The sequence below is a fragment of the Silene latifolia genome, chromosome Y (assembly GCF_048544455.1).
Source record: "Silene latifolia isolate original U9 population chromosome Y, ASM4854445v1, whole genome shotgun sequence".
Classification (NCBI taxonomy): Eukaryota; Viridiplantae; Streptophyta; class Magnoliopsida; order Caryophyllales; family Caryophyllaceae; genus Silene; species Silene latifolia.
In genome coordinates, this window is record NC_133538.1 from 463,153,717 (window position 1) to 463,179,072 (window position 25,356).

A 25,356-nucleotide genomic window follows, 5' to 3' on the forward strand; every position below is an offset into this window, starting at 1 on the left:
CTAATAACATGTTAATCAAGCAAGGCTTAGGCAAAAACAGGTGCAAATGCAATGTCATCATTGAAATACTACCGTTCCGACTCGACCTATATGCTAAAATAAACGTGCATTTTTTGAAATTTGATGAAATTTTTAATGTTTTTGATTTTGAATTTTGTATATATATAGAAAATGAAATAAACAATGCAAACTGAAATGCAATAAACGTGAATGCAAACAAATGATATGCGACGCAAAACCCTTCCCCAAACCAAATCGCACAATGTCCCCATTGTGCAAAATCATGTAATGAAGAAAAGAGAAACGGGAATTTGCGATAAATAAATTAAAAAGACATGAAGAGGAAATCAGGAACTCACAAGACTTTAAGCGCAAAGAAAAGGAAACCTCCCCAAACCAAATGTGAGCTAGGAGGTTTCAAGAGGCAGCAGATGCTACCAATAGGTACCTGAAAAGACAAACAAAGAACCACGCATAAAACCGAGAAAGCAATGAAGGAGCAGTAATTATGTGCAAAGTTACAAAAATGGAAGAAATCAGAAATGAGTCGGGAAATAAAATAGAGTAGAAAATTCCCTTAATCCCGCAAAACGACCCAACACAGCAGGGGAAAGGTCGTGAACAGATACATCAGCGACAGTGGTCGATCGACCATAAATGGCAGTCGATCTACCTAAGTGAACAGGAATAGAAACTCCTGAGATGCGCAACTCAGTCGATCGACCATGGAAGGCAGTCGATCGATTGGGAAAGCTGCTGTAACTTTCTGATTTCTTCGTATTTGCTCAATTACTTGAGCTAATGAGGTCTAAAAACCTGCAAGTGCACAATAATACGCGCCTAAAATTGCGCAAAACCCAAAGTAAAGTCTAAAGTACTTAAAAATCCTAAGCAACAAAAATAAATGCGAAGTCTCGCGCACACAAAATACGGTAAATAGTCTTAAAAGCAATAAAGTAAATGTTTGATAAAGCATTTGATCAACTAATAGTTGATCAAGAATGGCCATGGTATGGCCCACTTCGTTGGCTTCTGGCTACTAGAGGTAGCCTCAACGATGCTCATCTTCTTAGCCGTACTCTTCTTAGCTCCAACATCCGCCGAACTCAACGGATCAACAACTTCTATATCTCCCCAGTCAATGATCTCTTCGGACTCATCAGAATCTAAATCGGACTCTCTCACTTTGACCGGCTCGTCATCAACTTCCTCATTAGTGCCATAGCTAAGGCAACCAAGACCTCCTCTTTGAATGATCGGCTTCTTCACAGCTGGAGCGACTTGCGGCTCTTCCTTCCCCAAACCAAATCTGCAATACCGTAAATAGACTAATCTTCCTCCAATTTGCTCCCAATCAGGGCGGAGGGGTTATGACAGAATAAGAGTAGAGACAGGCATATCGGGAAGTAAAAAGTATGATTTCTTTTCGAAACCGTATTACATGTGACAGCCACATAGGGTCCTTCTTCCTAGTTGTTTTTGGCGAAGACAATAGAATGCTTCCCACTTTGAAAGTCCTGTCCCAACCAACATCAATAATTGCACCAAAGTGTGCGGAATAACCTACCTAGAATGATAGGTATGTGGGCATCCTCCGGCATATCTAGGACCACAAAGTCTACAGGAAGAAAAACTTCCCTATTTGCACAGGGGATGTCTTCTAGACGCCTATAGGCCGGACCGCAGACGGTCAACCATCCAATCGTCATGTTTGTGACTGCAAACCTAGTCAATTTTAGCTTCCTAGCAAGACTTAAGGGCATGACGCTAATGCTAGCTCCTAGGTCACATAATGCCTTCTCAATAGAGAAGGTACCTATATTACAAGGAACGGAAAAGCTACCCTAGGTCCTCTAGCTTATGGGGTGCAAAGTGAGTCAAGTAAGAGCAAGTTTCCTTAGTTAGTGCAACAAAGATGCACGGTTTCAAGTGACTTCTTTTTAGAAAGCAATTGCTTCATGAACTTCATATAAGCGGGCACTTGATTCACTAATTCAAGGAAAGGCACTTGTACGTTAAGACTACGAACAACATTTTCAAATTTACTGAAAGATACCTGTTCCTTTGTCGGCACTAGTCTCTCTGGATACGGGGATGTAAGAAGTAGCTTAGCCCTTTCTTATAAATCACGCATGCCGGCATCCCTGGACTTAGGCTGGAAGTTCACTACCTTCTCTTTATTGAAGCTTGAACTCTTTTCAGACCGTCTCAAATGTGAGCCATTGACCGACATTGGGTCGAACTTCGGAATCGGGACGGACCCATCAGCACTCGGGTCTTGCCCCAATACTTTCGGAGTTGTCGTACCCCGAAACAAATGGTCTCTCAAATTATTGGGCATTGGAGGACGAAATTTCTCAATATCGCAGTGGCCTCGCCGATCGTCCACCTTGCTCACCGATCGACCGAGATCTACAGCCTTCAAGCTCTGTAACCGCACTTGATCGATCGACGGGGTATATCGATCGACCGATATACCCGGTAGACGCCTTTTTCTTTGTATTACTCAATTCTGACTTTATTCGACTCGGTTTCGCCTCATCTTTTACAGTGGCATCCTCGACCATAGCAGGCCCCTCCAGGGTAGACCCACTCCTCAAAGTTATGGCATTTAGGGTCTCTTTCTGGTCAGTTTGAGTCGGTAAGTGTCCCGGAGCTCTAGTGGTACTCTTGCTAGCCAACTGAGCAATTTGGCTTTCTAAAAGTTTCATTCCAGCCTCTCTAGCTTGGGACTCCTTTTGCAACATATTCTTCAACTCAAAGAAACTCGAATTTTGAGATTGTTGCTGCTGCGGCACATAGGGAGGTTTTTGATATTGTTGTTGCTTATGATGAGGGGGTACATAGGCTTGCTGCTGCTGCTGCTGCGGAGGTGGAGTTGGATTTAGGACATTCTGGCTACTCCACCTCAAGTTGGGATGAACATTAGGCTCATAGTAGGTGTTTGTCTCGCCTATAGTGTTGAAAGGCAAAGACAAGACTCGAAAGGACTGGGACAATTCTCTCGAGACATGTCCCTCGCCTTCACACCTTCTCGCGAGACGAAAGGACCATCGACACAAACATTTACTTGGTAAATACCTCCTTTTGAAGCTCCTCCCAATTCATACTTGTCAAATCTCGCAGTGAGAGCTTCAAGTGCGGCTACGATGGAGATTCAAGATCCTCCTTTGATTCCCCCTGAATTCCCATACTCAACCTTGTGGGTGGCTAAGTCATCAATGATCTTCCACCCCTTAGTCTCTCCCATATTTTCAAAGAAATCGGCCATTGGTCGCAGCATCCAAAATAGCCCTCTGGTCATCATACAGCCCGTTATAGAACTGATTGCAAAGACTCCATTTTTCGAACCCATGGTGCGGTATGGTTCGCATCAGCTTCTTGAAACGAACCCATGCTTCATGAAAGTTCTCATCCGGCCCTTGTTTAAAGCTCGTGATCTGAGCTCTAATGGCGTTAGTCTTCGAGGCAGAGAAGTACTTTTTGTAAAATGTCAGGGCTAAGGAATTCCAGTCGGTGATCCCATGAGCGGCTCGGTCCGGATCTCTGTACCACTCCCTTGCAAAGATCACGGGTGAGAATATAAACATGGTCTCCTTTATCTGGTCCTGGGTCACACCGGTCGGCGGGGGTATAGAGCAGCAGTAATCGATAAATATCTCCATATGCTTGGCTGCATCTTCATTTGCAGCTCCCCCGAACTGGTTCCTCTCAACTAGGTTGATATAGGAAGGCTTTGGTTCGAATTTCTTATCAGCTCCAGGTAATTCTAATCCCTTGTAAAGGTTTTCGGCTGTCGGCTCAGAATGACTTGCTATAGTTGCTTCTTCAGCCATGACTTGAATTTCTGGAGAAGTGACTGTCTCAGCTGAAGAAATAAAAGCAGGAGATGTGGGTGGATCTTCCTCGAACAGAGCGTTCTCGTAGTAGCTTGACAGAGTACTCAGCTCTTCCTCTCTTGGTAATACCCTTTGTGATCGTCTCAACTCGCGCAAGGATTTCTCAATCTCAGGATTGAACGATACTAGTTCACCACCCTGTGACCTGCGCATAAGAAGAAACTAAAAAAAGAATATAAGAGAAGTTTAAGGAACAGGTGTCCCTTAACCTAAGAAAGACTAAATAAAAACAACTAAAAATTAGAACAATTGCCTCCCCGGCAACGGCGCCAAAATTTGATACCCGTCGTTGTAGGTACCAAAAATAAGATTTATAATTTCCTATTAAAACTAACCTAGGCTAGTGGTAACAGGGTCGAACCACAAGGAGGCGAATGTAATTTCTAATTGTCTAACTTAGTCTAAGGTAACGAAAGTGGGGGTTGAATTGATTTGGTCTATACTAATAGCAATAAAAGACAATAAACTAAATAAACGGATAAAACAGATAAAAGAAGGGGTACTAGGATGGTCGGTTCACTATAGTTTTGGCGGCAAAAAAACTAAGTCGGTCTAAATCTAACACATGAGGCGGGAAACAAGAGGTCCTCTCGGTCCACTCTTAACAGATAGCATCTTTCGATCTCGCTATAAGTCCCTAATATCACTAATACTGACTCTCGTCCTGAAAAGTGATTTATAATCTAGACTTTACCTATCTTTCGATCTCAGCATAGTTTAGTCATTTTAATTGGTGATCTAACAACTGTCCCTATCTCTCGATCTAATGGGTCAGTCATATCCTAAACATTCAACTAGTCGTGTGCACTCGATTTGTCGAATAAAGAATTAAAACAATTAAAACGAAAGTAAAACCTCACGAGGTTAGTCGATCGACCAAGTATGTCAGTCGATCGACTGACACGCGATTCAGTCCGCATTATTCTACGCCGCCTACACTATAATTCCCCTACATCCTAGCACATGCAATTTAGCTACTCATACTAGAGATGATAACAACAATGAAATTGACGTAATTTACTATCGAATTCATGATTAAGACGATTGAGCAAATAGACAACATAAAACAATAATATCGGCTTTGGGAAACTAGCTAGCAATTTCTATACTATCAATGCGATAAAGATAAACTGAAATAGAAAGAAGGAATACCGAAATTGCAGAGGAATGGTTAAAAGCTCGAACGAAAATCCTTTGCAAAACAATATTTCCGAACCCTATTTATTGATCAACTAAACTGAATGTAGAACTAGGCAAATTTCTCAATGAATATCTCTGGAAAATAGGTTACGTTATATAGCAAATATACGTACACTTATTATTAAAACCTAAACACAATGGGCTTCAAGTTCCTCGATCTTTTAATTCTCGTCTGAAGCAGCGATATGGTCGATCGACTAAGCGGCGATCGATCGATCGACTAGCAGATGTCTGATAGCTTCGAGCCCGTGAGTTGGTCGATCGACTAAGCAGGGCGGTCGATCGACCGCTTTAGCTGGTACCTGACTTCTATGATCTCGTGGATTTGTCTTTCGGGCCTTGAAATGCGCACCAAGCTCGTTCCTTAAGTGAATCCTTCACGTCAAATGCAATGCAAGGTACTCGGGGACGGATTTAGCTCGATTCCCGTTGAATTCTTCACATTTCTGCAATAATGTACAAAACACGGAAGTAGACGGAAATAGGGGAAATGGTAGCTTTAACTACACAAATGAGCTCTAAAATGCGTGTAAAATGAGGTATAAAACATCATATATAAGACACGCATCAGTTACGATGTTTTAATGGAGATTTGAATCAAAAATCGAAATGATATCGTATATGAATTCCGGTAAAGAAATAGAATAATATGATAACGGAATAGTGGAAAACTCAACATCAATCGTTTTATTAATACTTGTAAATAACAAGTAAAGCATTCACATAGTGACCTCTACCCAACTATGATAAATGATTCCAAGATCCAAATTCATATTAACTTGGGCACGGTGTGGCCGATGAATCCCTTATCAATGTAACTCGGTGGATTAACTCTTTAATCGATTCTACTTTTAGAACTTTTGGTCGATAAAATTACATTAATATTTATCTTTAGCCCGGAACACATGCGACTACAGTCACGAATACTTCCGTTGAGCTCAATCCAAATTTCGAATAAATGTGTCCATGATCCAAACCCACATTAACTTGGGCACGGTGTGGCCGATAAATCCCTCATCAACATGAATTCGGTGGATAGACATTTATCACCCACTTCCCCTACGTAACAAGGTTTGTACCCCGGTGTGGCACAGGGCACTCCCTCACGAAATAGGTTTTCATGGTTTCTACTTTTTGGTAAGGCTAAGTCTCAATTGTTTATTTTTAGCGAGAGGTCATGTCAATTTATTATCTATCACATTTTAAGTGAACTAAAGCGGTGAACTACGATAATTGTAATTGACACGGTCGATAAACTCGATAAAATGATGATGCATGTTTTAGTTACACTACTATAGATACAGGCTATAACAACGGGTATCCTAAAACGGGATCCGCCTAATCCAACCCTCAACCCTTTCCCTTCTCACATTATCGGCCGCGAGACAAAAAGACACCCTAGAGGGGATGAGTGAACCCTTTTTTGTGGACGGGATTTAAAGTAGGGGGCGGGTATCCTAAAACGGGACGGGGAAAGGGTTGAGGGTTGGATTAGGCGGATCCGCCACCGCGATCCGCCTAATCCAACCCTCAACCCTTTCCCTTCTCACATTATCGGCCGCGAGACAAAAAGACACCCTAGAGGGGATGAGTGAACCCTTTTTTGGGGACGGGATTTAAAGTAGGGGGCCGAGTATCCTAAAACGGGACGGGAAAGGGTTGAGGGTTGGATTAGGCGGACCGCTACCGCGGATCCGCCTAATCCAACCCTCAACCCTTTCCCTTCTCACATTATCGGCCGCGAGACAAAAAGACACCCTAGAGGGGATGAGTGAACCCTTTTTTGGGGACGGGATTTAAAGTAGGGGGCCGGGTATCCTAAAACGGGACGGGAAAGGGTTGAGGGTTGGGTTAGGCGGACCGCTACCGCGGATCCGCCTAATCCAACCCTCAACCCTTTTCCTTCTCACATTATCGGCCGCGGGACAAAAAGACACCCTAGAGGGGATGAGTGAACCCTTTTTTGGGGACGGGATTTAAAGTAGGGGTCCGGGTATCCTAAAACGGGACGGGAAAGGGTTGAGGGTTGGATTAGGCGGAGACCGCTGCGGATCCGCCTAATCCAACCCTCAACCCTTTCCCTTCTCACATTATCGGCCGCGAGACAAAAAGACACCCTAGAGGGGATGAGTGAACCCTTTTTTGGGGACGGGATTTAAAGTAGGGGTCCGGGTATCCTAAAACGGGACGGAAAAGGGTTTAGGTTGGATTAGGCGGACCGCTACCGCGGATCCGCCTAATCCAACCCTCAACCCTTTCCCTTATTTTTTATACATGTAGAAGACTATTTAATGCACATACTCTACATTGTCATGCACATACACGGTTGTTTAATAAACATATGTTGCCGGGTATCCTAAAACGGGACGGGAAAGGGTTGAGGGTTGGATTAGGCGGACCGCTACCGCGGATCTGCCTTATCCAACCCTCAACCCTTTCCCTTATTCCTCATTGTATGGTGAGGTTGCATTTTGTGAGGCTGTCAAAGTTAATGTTGATTAGTTCATGCATGTGTAGGGTTGTTTAATGTACATATATTTTTCTTCCATGCGTGTGCAACGTTACGTCATGTACTGATAAGGAATTTTGTTTTCATGAATGTGCAAGAGTGAACTAAATTTCTTACTCAAATTGCTTGGGTCAACAGAATTAGTTGTCGCAGCTTTCGATTTTGCTGGAAAATAATCTTTGACTGACCGTCCTCCTTTTAGTAGAACTTTTTTCTTCGATGCAACACTCTTTCGCCCCATATCTATCAATCATTTGAGGGATATTGTAAAGACAGTTGAAAGACAAACTATTGTACAAATCACATGTTTATAATGAAGGTAGATTGCAGCATTTCACAGTTAATTATGTTGCAAAACAATGGTGAAAAGCATAATACTACTTGATGAATACGAGATGAAAACTAAGAAAAATTGGGAAATGAAAGAACATAAGTCATGAAAGTCAAACCAAAAATATAATATATATATATATATATATATATATATATATATATATATATATATATATATATATATATATATATATATATATATATGTCAAACCAACATTCATAACAACTTCTACAATCCAAAATGCCAAAACTAATTACATAATTATTAGTAAAGCCTGACAAAAAGGAACATTTAAACCTTAACGATCAATACCCTAAGTGTCCTAAGTACGAATACAGTTCGTTGGCCAGAAAGTTGTACAAACTTATGATAGACCTACGTCAAATCAACGACTTCAACATAAGACAACCTTCGACGAGCTAGTAAAGGTGTTGCTATTGATTTCGCTTCTTCATGTAACAAAGGTGGCATATCCCGTAACATTTCATCAACTTGCTTAATTTGACTGTCATTAAGTGGATTGAGATGTGTGTTCAAAAAGCATTTCTTCGTTGGTGAACATGCATGATGAATTTGGCTGCCATATTACCCGTCATAAAACACTTGCATCTTTTGGAAATTAGTCTACCACGACTACGCACTATCCTCACGCCATTAATGTCATTAAATCGCAAAGTTTGTAGATAAGCTATCAGCACACCAGGTGAATACGGGAAGAAAAGAAAGAGTTTAGCCCACAATAAGCAGACATTGGCCATGCTTGCCCTATCAGAGCATTTATCAAGGTGATTGAAGATTTGTAACACAAGATTTGGATCGATTAAGACATCATTTCTTGATGATTATGACGATCGCTGAACTCAACTTTGGTAACTTGACCAAGGTAAGGCGGAGACTCGATTTTCTCTTTGACATAATATTGGATAAAAAGTTCTTGTTCTACTTCCTCGCGATTGACTACCCAACCTTTGCACCAATTTTCCATTTTTTAATGTTTCTGTATGCAGAATTGAAAAGAAGGAATACTTGTAAATGGAGAAAATATGTAAAAAGTTACTTGACTCAGTGGAATAGTTACTAACGTTAGTAGCTTTACTTAGTATGCATTGTTTGAGCTTGAGATTTAAACAATTTCAAAGAGAAAATCGAGAATAATCATCAACAACATGGGAAATCGGGGTTTGATTATTGCGTAATTACAAACACGTAAACACTTTGAAACCCTAATTTCGGTTATGGTTTATCAATTGAATTATTAGTCTCTAGTCGTTGTCATTTCCAAGTTTCCCCAATCGAATTCACCAAAACCCTAATTTAACAAACATAATTCATTATTCCGACTGTAACACATTAATGAAGGCGTAAATTCAACTAATATGGTCGACAAATGTAAAAATTACAAACACAGAAACACTGAAACCCTAATTTCGCAAAATCAGTTCCTAATTTCATGATTTCAACTAATGTACTTAATTTGACAAACATAATTCATAATTCCGACTACTAAATATTAATGAAAGCTTAAGTTCAACTAATTTAGGCGACATAAAAATTGCAAAGACAGAAACACAGAAACCCTAATTTCGCTAAAAATTAATCATGAATATCGGAAGTTTACCTCCTTGAATTACCAAGATCTGTTCTTTGGAAAAAGCGTCGAAGATTTTGATGGACGAGGAAGTTGATCGGAAGATTTGTGATGCTCGAAAATGGAGGAAGGATCTAGAACGATCTTTCGAAGAGAGAGAAAGGGAGATGAGTGAAAAGGGGAAGTTGTAAAATGAAAATGATGGACGGGTTTGGGTGATGGCGCGTTAATTACAAAGTTTGGTTCAATTATAAGTGGTTCTCATGGTTCTCATTATCTTGTTGGTTCTCACCGGATCCCAAATCTATATATATATATATATATATATATATATATATATATATATATATATATATATATATATATATATATATATATATATATATATACTTACAAGGAGTTAAATTTACATGAACTAATCGAAATTCCCTAACTTCAACAAAAAAATTACTAATAAGTGATCTAAACTCGAGTATCATGCATTTCTATTTTCTAAGACGTATTTGCCCAACATGTCCCTTACCTCGTTTATATCTACACTTGAGTACTGTTGAATCTCTGGTGACGGGTTGATTACATACTTCGGAAAAAACAAAGACAAGACATTATTGTAACAACATCAAATACTGCATAGCAACATCATGGTATAGCAGCAAGCAAGACAACATCAGCTCTAATTTAAAAAAAGTAATAAACACATTATTAAATTACTAACCTTTTCTGGAATAAGGATATATCTTCGCCTAATAATCTCCAACATGAACCGACAAACGTAGTATCCACATTGTATGTTATCCGGCTGACGAGGGACCTATTATTACATAAAAACAAACAGACGAAAGAAGGCTCACATCAGAATCTTGAACTTTAGGTATTGTATTAGTATTAAACACAGATTTTTGCACTTAATGTATTGTATTTGAGCACGTACCCTTGTTATCGTAATAAAATCAGGGCCATCATCAGAATCTTTAGTAGGTTGATCCTGCTCGTTAGCTCTTCTCTTCTCAACGGCCCTTTTTTTAAAAAAAAAAAAAAGAGGCAGACACTCATTTTTTTAGGGACAAAAATGAGCTTTTTGCTATAAATAAAAATTGAAACTTAATGTTATTATAAATAAATCAGTATTATAAACTTACTTATTAATCAAGCGCTTACAAGTCTCGCTTGGTGGATTATGTAAAGAGTCCAACCAAAAAACTTTCTTCTTTGTCGGCATGATGGCTGCTAGCACCCAATGAGTCCTACATCAAGAGACATCATCATTATTAACAAGTACATATATTAGTTATGAAAATGCAATTGTAGGGGGAAACGTAATATTAATTTGTTTATTACCCTTTTTCAATGTAAGCGGCAAAAATCAGCTTCTTGGTTGTCGCCAATTGCTGAGCAATATAATCTACCCGATCTTCGAACGAGAATTCCGGAATAAATAAAGATAAAACATAGGGGCACAGGAATCCGTATTGATCAACTGGAATCTTCTTCTCGGGGATCACTCTCAATTTCAATATCCTACATTATTACGGTATAGTATTAATTCCGGTATTTAATTAAAACACTATCTAGTAGTCAGAATATTAGAATATGAAATTATTTATTAAGAAACTTAATTCATCCAAACAAATAGATGTTGGACATAAATCTGGTATAGGCCAGCCCAAATGGCTAGCATATCCCATGACATAAGTGCTTCGCGCTCAACCCCTAGAATAACCTCCTCGAGCGGAATAATTATCAATTGCTCGGTTGCTATGCGACGGCAAGCCTCCTCATGCAGTTTCCTCATCGTCACCGTTCTTACTTTTTGCATGTAATCCTTCCCAGTATATTGTGTGGAGTTTAAACTCCTAACTTCTTTCAGGTCGGGGAAATAATGATTCTTTGATTTTGTGCTACTACCACAAGCCTACACATGTAGATAATTAAAATAATAAAAAATCCAAAGGTAACATATCCTAGTTGGAGTAATAAAAATAAAAGCGTACTTAACTAAATACCTCGTCAACCTGATCTTTCAATGATGAGGTAGTAGTAGCAGGTATGACTGGGGACTTAGGCTTATCAGTCTTTTTTGTCCCCTACACAAAATTACCATGCATGCTTTTTAGAAATACAGACAAAATATAAGGGAGCGAGGTTTTTAAAAAAATGGAGAAGTTAATTAAATACCTCATCAAGTTGTTGTCTGGACGAGGTAGTTGGAATATCCGGGGACTTAGGCTTATCCGCCTTAGCCGGCTTTTATGTTCCCTACATACAAAAAATTTCCATGCTTTTTAGAAATACAGAAACAAAAAAAATTAAAGGGAGGTTTTCATAAAAATGGAGAAGTTAATTAAATACCTCATCAAGTTGTTGTCTGGACGAGGTAGTTGGCATGTCCGGGGACTTAGGCTTATCCGCCTTAGCCGACTTTTCTGTTCCCTACATACAAAAAATTTTCATGCTTTTTAGAAATACAGAAACAAAAAAAATTAAAGGGAGGTTTTCATAAAAATGGAGAAGTTAATTAAATACCTCATCAAGTCCCCGGACATTAGGCTTATCCGCCAAAGCCGGCTTTTTTGTTCCCTACAAAAAAAAATAACATATAAATTTAACATATAAAAACATTCAACAATTAAAAATGTAACATATATATAAAGGTATTTCTTCTAACCCCAATCGCTTTCGAGCCATGAGGCGGAGACGACCGAGCCAAGTAGATGTGATTTTCAGGCCATTGGATGAAACTCCCAACCGCATCTCCCAGAATGGTAATGTCGTCACGAACTGGGACATGCAGTTGAAAGTTTTCATGGCCTGGAAAGACTGTAGTTATATCTACTTTTCTATGATTCGACAAAAGTTTTTTGCCATGAACTACTACAGTTACCGCGGCTGATTTGGTGTGCATTTCTACGAGACCCCGGTCAACACGCACATTTGGATTTTCGAATTTAGGGTCAGCAAGAATAACTACTACCCTCTTGTTTACGGCCTGAAGAATATACAAATACATTATTATATCCCAAAATTTAATAGAATTAATATAAATTTAACTAATTAAACACTTCATGTATGCATACCTTACTGAAAACAGAGAACTGACTTGAAGGGGATGTATGCTGTTTTCCATCAACCGTCTTCTCAAGTTGCATCTCCTTTTCAGACCCATTATTTACCTAATAAAATTAACCAATGGCACGATGTCAGAAGTTATAACATTAGAGTTGACAGGGAACACACCCCCTGATCTTACCCAAAAAAAAAGAAAAGAAAAATAAGGAAGTATTAGGTGGTACCGATCGGCTTTAGTTATTACAACTTGAAGCATTAGGTACCGATCTTTCAATCTCGTTGACCGATACTTCCTTCTCATGTATTGCCAAGATAGTAGCGGCCTCTTGACCAATCTGTTGTACCTTATTACCCTCTTTGTATATGACATCCTCCATCATCTTCACTTCTTCTTCGGAAAGCTTGCCTCCAAAGATTCAACTTTAGTAGTACGGATGCCATTAATCAAGTCTGCGTGCCAAGAATGTAATGTTTCAAGAATTTTTATCCCAACAATAACATGTGAATTGAACTTAAATGAAAATAATAGAATAAATGGTACCATGTCAGCCTTCTCGGACTTAGTCTTCCTTTTCTTCTTTATCGGGGCGGTTGTCCCATAATATTTCGTTACTCCAACCTGTAACGGGACGCCCCTCAAACGACCAGTATGTTCGGGTCGGCCGATCGCTCTAAAGAAGAACGTCATTACGACCACCGGGAGTGAATTTCCCTTCTTCTACCTCTTTCAATACGTTGTCCTATAATATATTAAATAAACTTCAAATTATATTTGTGACTAAAATAATAAAGTTAGTAATGAACTCGTCTTAATAAAATAATGCTTACTATGTTGGCCAACACTTCCTCATCATATTTGTCACGCGACGACCGGGATCCTTTAGGCGTGTGCCCTTCTTTATAAGTTACATGCCGATCCAAGTTGGTCACTCCCTTTGCCACCTACACATTAACATGGTAACATTTATACATGTAAATGTGTATCAATGCAAGTTCAAGTGTGATTAATAAAATAAAGTCTCACAGGCCGGGGAATAATGCATGCTACTTACGAGGTTCTCTTCTATCTTTCTGTAACCGCCTCGAGAACCATACCATTTTTCCTTCTTGCATGAAATGTTAGCACGATTTCTTCTGCTAATGGCCTTCAAATAATTATATAAAAAGATTATATAAAGGACTCATTAATTAAAAAAATGATAGGTAAATCGTTAAAAGGCGAGGATATTTAACCTGAAACTTCTCAGTAGTTCTCATCTCTTTGAAAAGATCCCATTGTTCCCGACTCGATGGTGGGACACTTGTTTTCCGGTGGGCTCTTACGCATCTCCCCGTTGCCTTGTCCACATACAACCAATCCCTAGCAACGTCACACCTCCACCGCTGTGGACATCCGCGGCCTTATGCATTAAATACTTATCATGGCTTTCATCGGGTATAATAAAGGCTTCCTTTACACGAGCCAAGTATAACTCCGCCAATTTTGGATTCAAAGTTCTAACATCATCTAAATGAATAGGCACAAACTGTCTTGTGCAACATCCAATCCAACTGGATAAAAAACCCGCATTTGGACCAGTAGGGAAACCCTTCGAGCTCCATGTTATTTCCATCGGTTCTTTAGCGGCTATAACTGCAAGGGCTCTCGGGCACTTCGTAGCACCCCTCTCACCAGGCTTATTATCCCCAGCCTTATTATTCTTTTGACTTCTTTTCCGTTTTTCACCCATGATAATCCTAAAACCCAAATATGAATAAAATAGGAAATGAACAACTTAACAACGTACATACAGAGTATTATCTAAAACCCTAAACCCTAATAGGAATGAAAATTTAAAACAATAGACTGAGCTTCTAAAATCCTAAACCCTAATAAGAGGAGTGAAATAGATGATGAGGGATGATAAAGATAACAAAGAAGACGAAAAACAAACAGATGCATGAAAAAGAAAAAAGATGATCGTCTTAAAACCCTAATGACGAAACACAAAACTAAAGTGAATATACCTGATGATGATGATGATAAAGAGAACGAGCAGGATGATAAGGGAAGGCAATGGAATCTGGGCGTTGGAAACTAGGCGACGGCCGGTGACGAGAATGTAGAAAGCGAGGAAGAGAGAAGAATAAACTCAGGATACCAACGGTTGAACTGGTGTTGTGTGTGATTGTGTATGGTATGCTGTATGTGTTTGTAAATTAGTTTTTTATTAAGACAAACTATTGACAACGGGTTCTAAAAGCAAAACCGTTGTTATATGTTAATAACAACGGGTCAATAAAAGTCAACCGTTGTCAAAACTTTATTACAACGGTTAAAATATACCCGTTGTAATATATTTTCACCAAATTTGCGCCATAATGAAATATGTCACAAAAATCAATGACGACGGGTAGGGGTACTACAACCGTTGTTGAAAGTAATAACAACGGGTAATGTAACTATAACCGTTGTTGATAGTAATAACAACGGGTAATGTAACTATAACCGTTGTTGAAAGTATTAACAACGGGTAATTTAAATATAACCGTTGTTATTGTTGAACCTTTTTTTTTTTTTTAAAAAAATTATCAGAATTCCATTACAGTCCAAACTGTAATAATACATACTCAGTAATAAAGAAGCACCATATACCGCAACATTATTCAAAGAATTTCAACACCAAAGATCCACATCTAATAATAAGATCAAGAAAATAAGACAACACCAGCATGCATGCATACTGCATATCTAAGCTACAGGATTTACCATGCCATGCAAATTTGGGAATTTTTATTTAACAATGACCATTATTGATTTACCAATAAATTAAACCATCAAATTATTGGTCTGAAAATGACTCAAAATGTTGGTCGTCCTATCACTGTGTGTCCTGATGAACTATCTCAGGATCGGGGACGTTTCTTGGATGTCATAGTTTCTTCGTTAACCCAAATACCTTCACCATGGTCATCACGCATATAGATGCTTTCAGTGTCCTCATGATCAGTGTCAACATCGTCGAAATAAGATACAGTGGTAGAGTGATCCATTCCCTCAAAAACGACATCCTGATCATCATCACCATTATCGGATGGACTACTCCTTCTACTCCTTATAAACAGTACAAAAGACCACTTCTTATCCATAGGATCGGTGACATAGAACACTTGTTTAGCTTGGGATGCCATTATGAAAGGATCATCCTTATTATTGCCAACCTTACCCAGATTGAACAACGTAAATCCCATCTTATCCTTTCGGACACAATGGATGTTGTTATCAACCCAGTTACATCGAAACAAAGGCATTGTGAAATCAATGTAATCTAGTACCAATATTTCTTGAATAACACCATAATAAAGGCATTTTCCCCCAAATAGGCTTTTTATCTTTTGAAGTAGCAAAGTGCATTGCCTCAAATTCAGAACTCACACCACTATTTTGCATTGTGCTCAACTCATCTTGCTCGCGGGTGTAAAAAGTATATCCATTAATGGCAAAACTGTTGTAAAAGGTGACTCTGGCATTTGGACCTAAACCAAGACGTAGTAACCTAGGAGAGATGTCATCACCAGTTTGATCCGTACACTCTAAGACAATATTCCTAAACCACTCTGGAAACATCTTCGTATGCTCGTTCGCAATCCACTTCTCGGTCTTGTTTGGGTGATCGTATTTGAGCTCATCTTTGTGTTGTTGAATATAAGGTTTCACCTCATCTTCGTTGTTTAGCACATACGTGTGTGCTAAATGCAACATTTCACGTGTCACAATTTTTTCAACCCGGACCCTAATACCTTTTCCGGTCATCCAGTCACTATGACGATTCTTAGAAACGCCAATTAACTCCTCAGGGGAGAGATGAGCGTAACAATATGAAAGAGCTTCTTGTAAAATAACGCGTTCAGCAATACAACCTTCCGGACGATACCGATTAGATGTATAGTCCTTGTAGACTTTCATCAATCTTTCGAAAGGATACTGGTATCTCAAGTACACGGGCCCAAGGTACAAAATCTCCCTAACCAAGTGAATGGTCAGATGAATCATGATAGTGAAGAAAGAGGTTGGAAAATACATTTCCAACTGACAAAGAGAGGTTACAACGAGGTCCTGCAATGAATCCGCGTCATCGGGGTCGATGACTTTCTCGCATATGGACTGGAAGAAGAGACAGAATCTAGTTATAGCATATCTTACCTTTTCAGGTAAAATGGAACGAATAGCCACATGTAGTAATTGTTGCATCAAAGTGTGACAATCATGTGACTTTAACCCGGTGAGTTTTAGGTCTTGCATCGACACTAGACTTTTGATGTTCGACGAATAACCATGTGGCACTTTAATTTCATTCAAGCATACACAAAACTCTTTTTTTCTCATTCCGTGAAAGGGTATAAGCTGCTGGCGGTAAAAATGTACGATTACCTCTCTTCTGTGGTGCCAACTCTAGCCTAATACCCATCATTTTCATATCTTCCCTAGCTGCGGCGTTATCCTTTGTTTTACCAGGAACACTCAGAAGGGTATTGATAATATTATCACAGACATTTTTCTCAATGTGCATGAAATCGAGGCAATGTCTGACATCCAGGTCAGGCCAATATGGAAGTTTATCAAAAAATATGGATCTTTTCTTATACCCACGAGTAGAAAATTTAGAGCCGCTCTTCTTCCCATAATCTATCTCAATATACTTTACTTTCTGATAAACTCCATGCCCACTCAAAATTCTAGGAGGTTGACAAAGTTCTTGTCTTCCATTGAATGCTTTCTGCATCTTGCGATAACAATGGTCATGATACAAGAACCTCCTATTTCCCATATACACATACTTACGAGAAGACTTCAAGTATTCAGACTCGATATCCTCCCCACACAATGGACAAGCCTCTTTCCCATGAACTGTGTGCCCAGAAAGGTCGCCATAAGCCGGATAGTCAGTTATTGTACACAATAACATCGCTCTCAAATTGAAAGTTTCGTTCTTATATGCATCAAATACTTCTATCCCACTATCCCACAACAATCGCAAATCATATAGAAGAGGTTCCAAATATACATCTATATCATTTCCAGGTTGTTTAGGGCCGGAAATTAACAACGACAACATCAAATACTTTCTTTTCATGCACACATATGGAGGTAAGTTATAAATAGCCAACACTACTGGCCAAGTACTATGTTGGCTACTCATGTTTCTGTGTGGGTTCATTCCATCAGTGGACAGCGCTAGACGTAAGTTTCTAGGTTCATTGCCGAACTCGGGATACTTAGCGTCGAACGATTTCCATTGCATACCATCTCTGCCGGTGTCTTAGCTTTCCATCATTTATTCTTCCTGTTTCATGCCAAGTTAACATTTTTGAATCATCGGGATTCGCATAAATCCTTATGACTCTTGGTATCAATGGAAAATACCACAACACCTTAGCTGGGATCCCTTCCTTATCCTTATAACGCCACAACAAACATTTAGGGCAATTGGTTAAGTTTTGATATAATTTCCGATACAATATGCAATCATTTGGACATGCATGTATTTTCTCATATTTCATGCCCACTCCTCTTATTAGTTTTTTCGCCTCATATGTCTTAACAGGTAGAACATTACCATCAGGAAGCAACTCCTTTATCAAGGCTAAAAAACTAGTGAAACACGTGTCACTCACCCCATTTGCCCCCTTGATATTATACAACTTCACCACAAAATTCACATTTTTGTGAACTTACAACCAGGATACAAAGGTGCTTCAGACTCACACAACTTCTCATACATGTTGTTAAGGTCATCCCAATTACTAGTGTCATCACCTACATCTTCAAAAGCAATCGACTCATCATCATTCTCTTCATTATCTATAGACCCAACATTCAACTTCTCTACTTCCAACTCTTCCAACTCAAAAAACTCGGCAAACTCAGATCATCGCTAGCCTTTCGTAACTCAACATCATCTTCTTCAGAATTATTCTCTTCCTCTAATGATTCCCCATGAAAAATCCAACGTGTATAGGATCGACTAAATCTCCACTTTTCTAGGTGTATTTTAACGTCTGGAAAAGCCATATAACTAATATTACCACATCTTTCACAAGGACATGCAATACTAGAATAACCTTTCAAATTGTTCGAAACAAATTCATAAAATTCAGCTAAACCATCCTTGTAGGTGCGACCAACTCATATTTGCATCAATCATCCAAGTTCGAGTCATTATTCTACATTCGTAATAATAGGCAACTAATTCAGAAAATACAATAATAAGCAAACAAATAAACGAAATTCAGGAAAGCAATTAAGCTAAATTATCAACAAATTAGATAATAACCCAAAAAATCCTATATCTATAAGCGTTGCTAAGAAACATATATATACCTGATTGATAAACACGATGAGGGAGAGAAGACGGTGACAACAGTGACGGAGATGAAGACAGAGAGACGATCAGGGAGGAATGGAGGATGATATAGTAGCAGTATTAGCTTGTGTTTGTGTTTTGTAGCATATAGCAGAATAAAGCAATCTGTTGTTTTTAAGATCTTCATAACATTAATAACAACGGTTATTGAGTCTACAACCGTTGTTAAAACGTATTAAAAACGGGTTCTAAACAAACCGTTTTAATTACTTTTCACTAATTTTGCGCCAAATTATTAACAACGGTTAAAATGTAACCGTTGTTATTAGTTTTTATATTAACAACGGTTTTGAAAGTATGACCCGTTGTTAAAACCAATAACAACGGTTAACGACACAGAACCGTTATAATTAAGTTTGGTAAAATTTTCGGCATCAATTCTACAACGTGTTTTGATGATTTTCATGAATAAGCGTTGTTAAAGAGCCGTTGTAGTTGCCTGTATTTGTAGTAGCGTTATGGCGATTTAGCGATGCATGCAACATATAAATAAAATGCAAAGCATAAATTAAATCCTAGTATGGCCTTCCTAGAATAGTAAATATAATAAATTATTACAAATTCGGAAACCAACTCCTTTGGTCCCTTGAACTTCGATCTTGGCACGCATTTCAAGGCAATACTTTCTTTAATGGATCACCTTCTCAAGTGGCACCGTCTTCAAGGACTCCGGAATAAATAAATTACATAATAAATTACATAATTTCCTATTATACATTTGTAATTAAAAATAAAAATAAATCTATTAAATTACAAAACGGTGATACGAGATCACAATAAATTACAACCAAATCGATCTTCCCATACATTTCGGGTAATATCAATTAAAACTAAGGCCATACTAAGTAAAATTACATAATTCAAAAATTACATAAAATTAAAATATGACAATCATAAATAAAATGCAGTATTATAATATGTATGAACATGCCAAATTTTATGCTAAATCTCCTTTAAGGAGCCAATATCGTATATTAATCGGTTTTTACGGATTTGCGTGATTTAACCTTTAAAAATCACAATAATTACATAAATTCATATTTATGTACAAGTTAATTACCCTAACCATTTTAGGACTCAAAATTAGTCTCCACTAACATTTGACAATAATTAAACTTGATTTCTTAATATTGTTCATAAATGGACTCAAAAATACAAAATTATGCTATAAACTTCAAATTAAATCATAAAAATTTCAAATAAATTCAAAATTTAAAATTTAAGCTCATGAACATTCTGGAAAAATACCATGACACTCATAATATTCAAAACTTAGGTTAAAAATTTCGAAAAATTATCGAGAAAAACAATGTTGCGGTTTATTGGTTTTAACAATTATGACCCTAAAAAAAATGAGAAAAATTATTTTTATCAAATTTTCACTTTTAGATCTGAAATATATGATAAAATGCAACATGTGATGTTTTTCCTAAGTCATGAAGTATGTTTTAGCATTTTTACTAATTAAAGTCACTATTTATATGATTTTTCATCAAAAATTCATAAATCATGCATAAAGACTTCATTATAGCCAAATATTTTACACACATCTTGTAAAATTTCATGTGACATCATACTAAATTTCCATGACCAGATTCGAAATATAACTCATATTAACCTATTTTTCCATTTAAATACGATTTTAACTTGAAAAATCCATATTTCGAGTACAACAACTCATTTTATCATGAAAATTTACAGGCCATTATTAGATAATATATGTGAAAACATATCCAAAAACCACTGGAAAAACGAAGTTTAGCTATTTTTAGTCCCAAAATGAAATTTTTATCATAAAAATCACATTTTAATGCCATTATGATATAAAATGAACAATAAAATCCATAAATAAACCCAAAAATCCTAAATACATTTTAGGACCAGAAACTTTAACATGCAAATAAAATTCGTGATATTTCATAATAAACACAAATTTATAAGTTTTGTTTGTTAATCGTATAACTCGGAAAAACAATAACCGATTTGCATGCAAACAACCTAAGACTCATGATACCGCTTGTTAGAAATCTATATCTCATTTTACAACATATTCATATATGTTACAATTTAATTTAGTCATAAAATTAATTTAGATCTTATGCATGCAAACAAAAATAAATATAGAGAAGAAATCGTTTTCCTTACTATAAAATTTTGGATCAAAGGGCATAAGTAAGATCTCCTTCTTACTTGTTCTTAAGCTCTCCTAATATGGATGAACAAAGATTCAAAGATAGAATCTCTTCCAAAGATGAATACCCAAAGTAACCCCTTAATAGATTAATATTACTTGATCTAGAATAATAATAATCTTACTAAAATTGACCCAAAATTTATTTTGTACTCTATTATTTCGGTAAAATAGAGGAAGAAATTTTTGGAGTTTTTATCTCTCTAATTTTATAAGATGTATAGAGAGTTTTTATTTCTTACACTAGAAATAAGAAATGTGTGAATGAATAATGAAAGAACCCATTTGGCTCTCTTTAGAAGGCAAAACCGGTGGGGTGGGGAGGGTGCCCTATGCATGGGCTTGATTCTCCAACCAAGAATATAGGCATGCAAGACTAGGTGTAGGTTTCATAATTATGTTTTCCACTTATAAATAATCAACACAATTTTTATCTCAATACACCCTCCATTTCGGTATACACACATAAAATGAATGAGTCCATTTTATTTGTGATTTTGTCAATATGTCACATGTGACACATTACATGACATCTTATATATAAAATGTATTTTTAACAACTAAAAATCAACAACAACAACAACAACAACAACATCAGAGCCTTAATCCCAAAATGATTTGGGGTCGGCTGAGATGAATCATCCTTTCGAACCGTCCATGGGTGAACGCACGCCTCAAAATGCGAATAAAAAAGGGAAGATGAAAAACAAAAAGGGAGAACGAAAATGTAATAGAAAGTCAAGGTGAACTTAGGGGTTTTAAAATCGAATTCCGTCTTTCTTTTACAAAAACTTAAAATTTAAATCGAGAGAAAAGATTAAAACGATTTTTAAAAACCGAAATAGAGTTAAGGATCCGGAATGAACCAGGTAAAATCTATAAGAAAGTGGTTGTTGAAAAAGTGTGTAATAAAGGAGAGAAAAATAAATAAATAAATTTCTTTAAAAAAAAAAAAAATCTGTCAAAAAAAAACATCAAATACTAAAAATCCACATGCATCCTTTCCCTCCATTGTGCCCTCTCCGTCACCATACTCTCCTCAAGCCCCAGTACTCTCGTCACTTATAAAAAATTACATAGTAATTCACAATTACTTGTACCAAAATGGTTTACCAATTTATAAATCACAACATCTTGTATTTATAATAAATTATTCATTCAGTTTCAATTGTTTCCGTAAACAATAATTTCATCTAATTAATAAAACAATTCGATTACTTAGACCGTATCTTATTTAGTCAAATTACAATGAGACACGTAAATATTACTTCCAAAATCGTCCGTCAATTTAAAGTAATTTAATTAACTCGTATCGTCATACGATCAATTAAATATTCAATTAAGAGTGTTACCCTTTAGGTGACCTAAGGGGATCAACTGATCACCACCGTCGCACGACAGTAATGTCAAACTCTAGTCAGCCAATCATTACCGATGTGTGGACCAGTTGACTGTAAAATATTACATCCCACATGTATTCTTAAAACGAGATTTAAACATGTGATCATCATGATCAACAGTTGTGATCGCATTATTGTCGGAAGACACATATTCCAACATGTTCTGCTTCGTAGTTACTCGATCGAGTAATGGCAACTCGATCGAGTAGCGAGTACTCAATCAAGTACGTTTGTTACTCGATCGAGTAAGTCGGGTTTTACAGTTTTTCGGTCGTGTTTGATAATAATGCGTGAAGAGGAATATAAAGTTATTTCGACAGTTTACTTTTACTTTTTACTTTTATTCTCTAAACCTTTTACAAAAGAAAACAACGACGTTCTTCCTCTTCACTCTTTGCTATCAAATCAAGGGCTAGGGTTGTCGGTTTTCTAAGTTCATCGTATCATTGTGATCGTCATCTTGTGGGTAAGGTTTCTATATTGTTTTTATGTTACATAGTTTATGTTGGTTAAACCCTAATTGGGTGATTTGGGGGGTTTTGGGAGTATTATGTGATAGAATTGTGATTATGTGATTTTGATTATAGGAGGTGATTTCCTAGAGGAAGGTTTTTGATCTGATGCGTTGATTGTGGTGATTCCGTCTCAGGTAGGGTTTCCCTACTCAGTTAACTGTGTAAATAATATAAGTTGGCACGATTTTTTTGTTGGCATAATTATTGGAATTGGCTTGTTTACAATGGTATTGTGGATTGGTTGTTTTGTTTGTCTATGGTTCGCGAGGTGCGCCCTTGGCTGAGTGGAGTCACTTGCGGGAGTGGCTTCATGCCCTTGATTCGCCCCTTGTGTTTCCCGACACAAGGGGGTGTACACATTAATGAACATGGGTTATTCGCTCTATGGTGTTGAGCGAGATTTAGATGGTATAGTTGCGGTCCCCACTGGCGGTGTGGAATATCTGTTGTGATGGATATTCTGGCAGGGGTACACACCTTAGTGTGTAGTCAGGTGATTGGTGATGAGATGGATTTGGAGAAATGTGATTGTGTAATTGGATGTTATTGTTGCTTATCTTGTTTATGCAGTAACTGACCCCGTTTAAATGTTTTGAAAATTGCGGTGATCCATTCGGGGACGGTGAGCAGTTGATTAGAAGGTATTTCTTTGGACTACGTGCGGGATCTAGCTGGGGATGGAGTCATCACATATCAGAGTCTTTAGTCTTCTGCTGTGTTTTGTTGAGACAGTTTTTCTTTAGTTGGTTTTCAGTTTGAGACATTGTATTTCTTATTTCAGTTTTGGCTATGATGTACGCACATTAAACTTTTATACTTAAAATACGTTTCTTAATGGTCTCTTTTGATTACTATACCTCGGGTAACCAAGATGATAGCATCTCCATGTGCTAGGGTGGTCTTGGTAAGGCACCTTGGTGTATGGGGGTGTTACAAAGTGGTATAAGAGCGATGATTTTAGAACCTGTAACCATTGAACCTAATGAAGGTAGGGAGTCTAATTAAAATGAACCCGGAAAAGAGTTGTTAGAAGCTAATGCAAAGGCTTGGGAGACGTCTTAAAATCACGAACTCACCCATGTAACTTTGAACCGGTCACTATGGGGTGCCATGGGATCACTACTTGTTTACTGTTGTTTCATATGCATATGTTGGGTGAAGTGTGTGGTTGAATGGATGATTTGGTTGGAAAAAGGTGAAGTAAATATTGCATAAGAATATGATTTCATGATTTAGAACATGTTTATGTGGAAGTGGAATTATAATGTGGCTGTATTAGTAACATGTGAATAGGGGATTTGATGTTGTATGTTATCTTATTGTTTACGTAAAGCTATAAAAGCATGCAGGTAGTATAGTATGTGAGCATGACTCGACCGAGTGGGGGAAACTCGATCGAGTAGGTGTGGCTCGATCGAGTGGGTATGTGTATGTGTTTGGGCAGTAGCTAATGGAGTCGTGTTATTCGATCGAGTAAGGGGAGTACTCTATCGAGTGTCGTGTACTCGATCGAGTACATTAGTGACTCGATCGAGTATGTTTTATGTCAGTTCTGGAGAGCTTTTGGAGTTGGGGTACTCGATCGAGTGTGTAGGTTACTCGATCGAGTGACTCCTACTCGATCGAGTATGTGTGGTTACTCGATCGAGTAAGTCCTTGTGCGGGTCATATTTGCTTTGAGCCGTAGGCTATGTGCTTACATTTATCTCCCTTTTATAGCTCATAGATATGCCGCCAAAGAGATCAGTCGCGTATGCTAAGGCTTAAGAGATGAGCATTGAGTATATTGCCAAAATGCTTGAGCACCAAGATGCGCTAACCGAGACCCTCAAGAAGATGGGGAAGGATAAGGAGGCTGGGGTAGACTTTGCCAAGATGAGCACTACAATATCTCGCTTCAACCCCACTAACTATGTGGGTACAGGTGCGCCGATTCTGCTCGACAACTGGCATCGTGAGATGGAGAATATCCTTGGGGGGTGCATTGTCCAGAGGAGTTTAAGGTGGAACAAGCTGCGTTCTACCTAAGGGATTCAGCCGGAGAGTGGTGGGATGAGGTGAAAGACAGTGCCTTGAACATGTATCTGAAGCAGGGTAAGACTACAATTTCGTGGTCGGAATTTAAGAGAGCTATGAGGAATGAGTTTGTTCCGGAGCATATTCACAGCAAGCTACGTGATGAGTTCGACTCTTTTAGGATGACCGGAGACATGAAAGTGACAGAGTACTACCACAAGTTCAACGAGAAGT

General features: G+C 37.9%; 1 long non-coding RNA gene and 1 other non-coding gene across 2 annotated transcripts; one reads left to right on the forward strand and one right to left on the reverse strand.

Moving 5' to 3' along the window:
* Window positions 1–3,348: 3,348 nt before the first annotated feature.
* LOC141636653 (small nucleolar RNA R71) lies at window positions 3,349–3,455 on the forward strand. Its single transcript, XR_012541254.1, has one exon. It is a non-coding gene; the product is annotated as a small nucleolar RNA R71 (small nucleolar RNA).
* Window positions 3,456–13,295: 9,840 nt separating this feature from the next.
* On the reverse strand, window positions 13,296–13,696 carry LOC141627475 (uncharacterized). The gene is made up of 3 exons (XR_012537031.1): window positions 13,649–13,696; window positions 13,425–13,538; window positions 13,296–13,336 (listed from the first exon to the last, which is right to left on the reverse strand). It is a non-coding gene; the product is annotated as an uncharacterized LOC141627475 (long non-coding RNA).
* Window positions 13,697–25,356: the final 11,660 nt, after the last annotated feature.